Source organism: Amblyomma americanum, chromosome 6 (genome assembly GCF_052857255.1).
Source record: "Amblyomma americanum isolate KBUSLIRL-KWMA chromosome 6, ASM5285725v1, whole genome shotgun sequence".
Lineage (NCBI taxonomy): Eukaryota > Metazoa > Arthropoda > Arachnida > Ixodida > Ixodidae > Amblyomma > Amblyomma americanum.
Genome location: NC_135502.1, coordinates 126,477,194 through 126,482,955, shown reverse-complemented (window position 1 = coordinate 126,482,955; position 5,762 = coordinate 126,477,194).

Here is a 5,762-nt window from a genome sequence, read left to right as displayed (position 1 = left end):
ATATAGCTTATCTTGTGCTTCTTCAGTGTTTATCTCTTTTTTCTTTGTTTTGACAGCATTATTTACTGTACGTCACCTTTTACTGCACTTCTTTAAATATAGACACTCCCGTATTTATCTGTCCAGATTTTTAAAAATTCCTGTGCGCGAACTACTGGACTAATTGAGAGCAAACATTGCTCACAAGGTAGCATATTGTCACGGCTTGCTTGACGTAGAGGCCGGCGGTGAGCACAGGTGGTGATAGCAGGAGCACAAGAACACAGGAACACGCAGGTCCGCCAGCAGCAGCGGCGGCGGCGGCACGCGGCAATCGCGCTTCAACTTTCTCATCGCTACGATATTATTGCCTATGTTATTTGACATGTAATTTAACATCAGTACTTGCCTGAATTTTAGCAGAAACCGCTGTCGGCTGCATATTCAGTTTCCGCAAAGGTGAGCTGAGCAGAGGATCTGACAGGCCGCGCCATCTGCTGGAAGGCGAAGCAACCGACGTCCCAGTTCAGTGGATGGGCAAGTACCTCGCTTTGTTTGAAGATGCTGTTGGCTGCTTGTTGAAATTAATAACGCAAGGAAGAGTCATCACTCCCATTACTAAAAAAAACAGTGAAATTGCGAAATAAACTGCACTGCACACACTAATAAGTGATAATTCATCACTCGTGTTCCCACATTGTTTCCGGTGTCGTCTGTGTGGTCCGATTTGGTAGGTTGGTTTCTGGGGTTCAACATCTCCAGGCTGCACATGGGCTGTGAAAGACACTGTAATGGAAGGCTCCTAGGACAATATTTCTTAGCACCCGAGGTTCTTTAATGAGCACTGACATCGCATAGCACAAGGGCGTTCATGCATTTCAGCTCTGTCAGAGTGTTCCGAGATGTTGCTTGGATGACACTCCCACAGTCAGAAAACGATAAAGTTACGATGGGCTGAGGGGTGCCTTGGTTGTCTTAAGGTGCAGGAAATTACTTACACCTCAAAGTGTCCTCCGGTGGTGTCAATGCTTTGATGCAACCTTTCTTCATATGCCTTGAGCACCGATGCCCTCATGCAATCCGTCACTTCTGAGCTGGCACCCTCAATGCGCTGTTTCAGTTCGGTACAGCTTGGTGCCCGGCTATGGCTGCAGACTCGGCTTTTCAAGTAGCCTCTTAAAAAGAAGTCACACGGAGTGAGATCTGGCAAGCGAGGAGGCCATGAGGATGAGCCTCATCCCATCCTAATGCTCGGGAAAGTTTGATCTTAGCCAATTACAGCATAATCAGCCAGGACTCCATCTTTCTGCATGTGTCTCTGCTCCAGTTCAGGAAGAACCTCATCCTGTAGCATTTCCAAATACGAATTGGCTGTCACTGTGTCCTTAAAAAAAAAGGACCGACGTGACCCTCTCGCCGCAATCCACACCAAACCACAGTGCGTTGGAAATCAATGCTTCTTGTTGAAGAAAAAAACCCCGGATTGGTCTGTGCCCCAAACCAGCTATTCTGCTTGTTCACTCTGCCGTCGAGGTGGAAGACTGCTTCATCGCTCAACAGCGAAAACTGACGTCCATTGGTGGCTATTCTTGTTGTTCCGTGTGACAAAATAGAAAGCGACGGTCCTTGTCTCCTTGTGACAGTTCTTGCACAGTTCACAACCTGTATGGATAGTAGCCTTTGCTTTTCAGTGCACGACTAACCGTTGCCGGAGAGACTGCGAACAACAGCGCAGCACGCTTGCAAGACAGCTGCGGGTTGGATAAAAATGCCCCATCAAGGGCATCTGCAATGCTGCGATAACTTTGCCTTGATCTGTTCTCTTCTTCTCTCGACACTGCCTCTTTCTTGGAACGTTTTCTTTCACCTGAGCGCAGATTTTTCAGAGGGAGGACGACGGCGGAACTTCGCTTTGAATTTTGTGTGCACGCAGGGAAGCAAGCCAGATTCGAGGAACCATGACACAGCTGCCACCTTCTCGTTCATAGAGTGCACTGGCACATTACTGCAGTCGTCAGAAGAACAAAACGTTATGTACTGAACACAAAAAACAGCTTGCCTTCCCGCAGGGGTAGAAGGGATTAACTCGCAGTCGTCGGAACTCAGAGCAGACCAGCCATCGAAAGCAGACGATACTGTAAACAGTGAGGAAACACAAGCAACGAATTATCATTTATTAGTGTGTGCAGTGCTATTTATTTCGTATTTTCACTGTGTTTTTTAGCAATGAAAGTGATGGCTCTGCCTTGCGTTATTAATTTGGACAAGCAGCTGACAGCACCCTCAAAGAAAGTGTGGTACTCGCCCATCCACTGAACCGGGACATCGGTTGCTTTGCTGCCCACCAGATGGTGCGGCCCGTCAGATCCCCTGCTTAGTTCACCTTTGCGGAAACTGAATACGCAGCCGACAGCAGTTTCTGCTAAATTGGAGAAAATTCAGGCAAGTACCAATGTTAAATTCCATGTTATAGACAATAATACGCCACCTTATGAGCGATGTTTGCTCTCGATTGGGCCAGTAGTTTGTGCACAGGAATTTTTAAAACCCGGACAGATAAATGCGAAAGTTTCTGTAGACTGTGAATAAAACTGGGTGCCTTTGTTTTCATGTCTCAAGGGAAGGCGCAGCTTTGAAACCCCCGAAAAAATGGTAATTTTCTTTTTTTCTTTATAATTGTTGTTTCCATTTGTGTGCAGCTCTCCTGAAATTTCATTGCTGGTATTAACTGGGAAGCACTAAAAAAGAATGTTTTTCAGGAACTGCAGCGGCTGTACATTATGGGGAAATGCTTGAAGTTTTTGTCTGTTATGGTTTTCTGAATATGTACTTGCCTTGTGGAGCAGATTTCGTCACGACAGTTTTATTTATTTTGACCCCGTTTGTTTTGTTGCACTCATAGGACCTTAGGGCAGGTCAGGATATTTTATGTATTTCAAATTTATGAATTTTAGATCTTATTGTATGAAATTTTATTGTCACTCTAGATACGTCAATGGATACTGCATCCCAAAATTTGAAAACCGGAATAAATTTCTGCTTTGCAAAAGAAACAAAAAATATTCTAAATGTCTTGATCTGTAGTTTGCCAGTAGGAACGCAATGTTGAACCAACCTTCTACCATCTTTTCTTAACTGTGCTGCCTTTTCACAAGATTCAGAGGAAAAGTATGTGTTATACAACAGTTTTTTGAAGATATAACAGTAAATTTTTGTGAGAGTAGTCGTAAAGTTATTTCTGATGTGCTCCAGAAATTTTATGTAAGTACATAAAACACATAAAAAATAAATATATTTTTGCTGAAATCCGCAACCTCCCATAATTATTTTAAAGTTGCAAATCTGGAAACTTGGGGTATCCTTCAGGCGTTGAAGAAACAAAATAAGAAACCCTAATCCCTAATCCTTGTGCTTCATGGCCCACCGTGGGCCACCCTAAGAATTGTTTTGGTTGCGGTGCGGCCAAGTAAACTTATTGGAACCGACAAAGAGATGGCTATAGCAGTCTGGCATGTGTGTTTTTCGCAGGCTGTTTTGAAAAATCTGAGCTGTCCCACGGCTTCATGGCGCCACTCTGTATTCATGCCATACAGCAGGGATACACAACGTGCCTCACCGGTGATCCATGGTGCAGTGAATGTGTTAAAGGGACACTGAGGAAAACTCAATCCAATTTTTCCTTTCGGTAAAAATCGGTCCCACAACACTTTCTGGGTATGTTGATGTTTTTCTGGCAGCAAAATATGCATTTGTTACTGTGAAAATTTGATTAAAGAATTTTCCTGCCACATAATTTAAATCGGTGATGTCTACACTGAAAAGGACTCCATGATCACCTTGTTGAAATGAATGGGGGTGTTGCCTTGCCTCCGATATCCATGCCCGAAAACCTCTGTCAGTGCACTGCAGTTAACCTGTGCAATCAGTCAGTGCTGGCGACACCTCTATTTAATTTCTTGGCCTTTTCTGGCTTATAAAAGCTCCTTTCTCAGCGAAAGAAGCACCTTTGTTGTTAGAATGTAGTACTCTGTTGGTATAGGCTAACTTCAGGATGTCCTCAGTGTTCCTTGAAAGAAATGCACTGAGAGAGGCTGCTTGATGTCCAAGCCACATATGCATATGTAGCTCGGTGCTTCCGCGACACGGACACTGTAAATCAGGGCTGTTCTCTGTTGTCGCCAGACCTGACTGCCGTCTGGCTCCCACTTTTTGGTTGTGTAGCATGCAAGTGTACCACATGGCAATGTATTCACTGCATTTTGAACTGCAGGATCCTGAAATTAATGGCAACCACAATCGGGTCGTAAAGATTGTAGTACAGCAGTAGTTTCTTGTGATTCGAAAAAAAATCACAAATTGAGCATTTTTTTGGAATTGTCTGTTAGCGATCACATTATTTTTTAATTTTATTATTGTTACTGGTCAGTAAGAAGGACAGAACAATGGAAATGTGATTAATTTAATTGGCTGAACTCTCTTGAACAATAGACTACCTTGTAATGAATGAAGTACTACTGATGTCTTGACATTGCTCCATCATCTGCATGTGCAAACTAGCATGTCAAGCATGGTGGCTCTGGCCACAATGCATTCACAATCTTCTGCGGGAACAGTCGCCATACTGCCGACTTTTAAAAGGAATTTATTAGCAGTGGGAAAAACACTTGTCTTGTTTCGAATAATGCTCAGCATCCACTCTGGGAGCTTCATGTCATGGCACCAGGCCATCAAGGAATGAAAGTGAGTGACAAGTAGGTGCCAAACATTTCCAAGTCTGCATCCCAAGCATAATCGCAACAGCAGGTGTGGGACTGCGCACCAGGGAATCATCTAAAGTGTCTACTTCGTAAAATCTGCGCACTTGCATGGCTCCCAGCCAAAAGCAGATTGGTGGTTACGCCTTGTAGACTCATATCAGCGCTGTATACGAGCTTCCCAAAGGCATTTTCTCTTGCACTGCTTCCTTGTTAAGCTCACCAAGCATTCCTATGCTTTATTTGGCCCAAGAATTATTAACTGTAGCTAGGACTAAAGCTTGAATGGTGTGGAATGTTTCCGCAAAAACTAGCTGCCTCCGGTGCTGCTGAACCCGCATGTAGCGTCGGTGTGATCTTCTGCGAGCCACCCTGACCTGCTTGACAACTCTTCCTCTTCCCTTTCCGTTCTCTTCAAAAATAAAAAGTTTCATGATCATGATCTGCTCATTGGTACCCAGCAAAGATGGAGTCCTCAGGAAACTTAAGCACCATAGGTGTAGAAATGACCACATTTTCTGGTACAGATTTATTTTCTGGCTGATGTATGCCTGATAACTAAAAGCAGCCTTTCATCGCGTGACGCGCTAGGCTGAAATGCATGCACTGCCAATCGCCCAGTTCATTGCGGTGAGTGCAAATGTGCCAGCCGGTGTCGGAGCTTGGCCAGGCTGATGGCGTCTCTCTGACACCGCATAGACAAGGCAGCATGACTCTATGCCTTGAGACTGTCATCTGCATTATGACCAGCCCACTTACTGCAAACATCCGGACATAACAAACAACACATGACAGTTGTGTTCATTATGAGCGGGCTTGACTGTATACATTTATTTGTGTTTAAGGCTTCTTATGCAATTTTGCAGATTTTACGTAATAAATTCGCATAGTTTTAAATTTTCCACCTTCATAATTAAAGGTCCGTTATCTGCAGAAGTGTAAAAGGTTGAGATTTGATAAGAAAGGACAATCGGAGTGTAATAAAATTTAGATAATGTTGATAATTTCTAAATGCTTAAGGATGATATA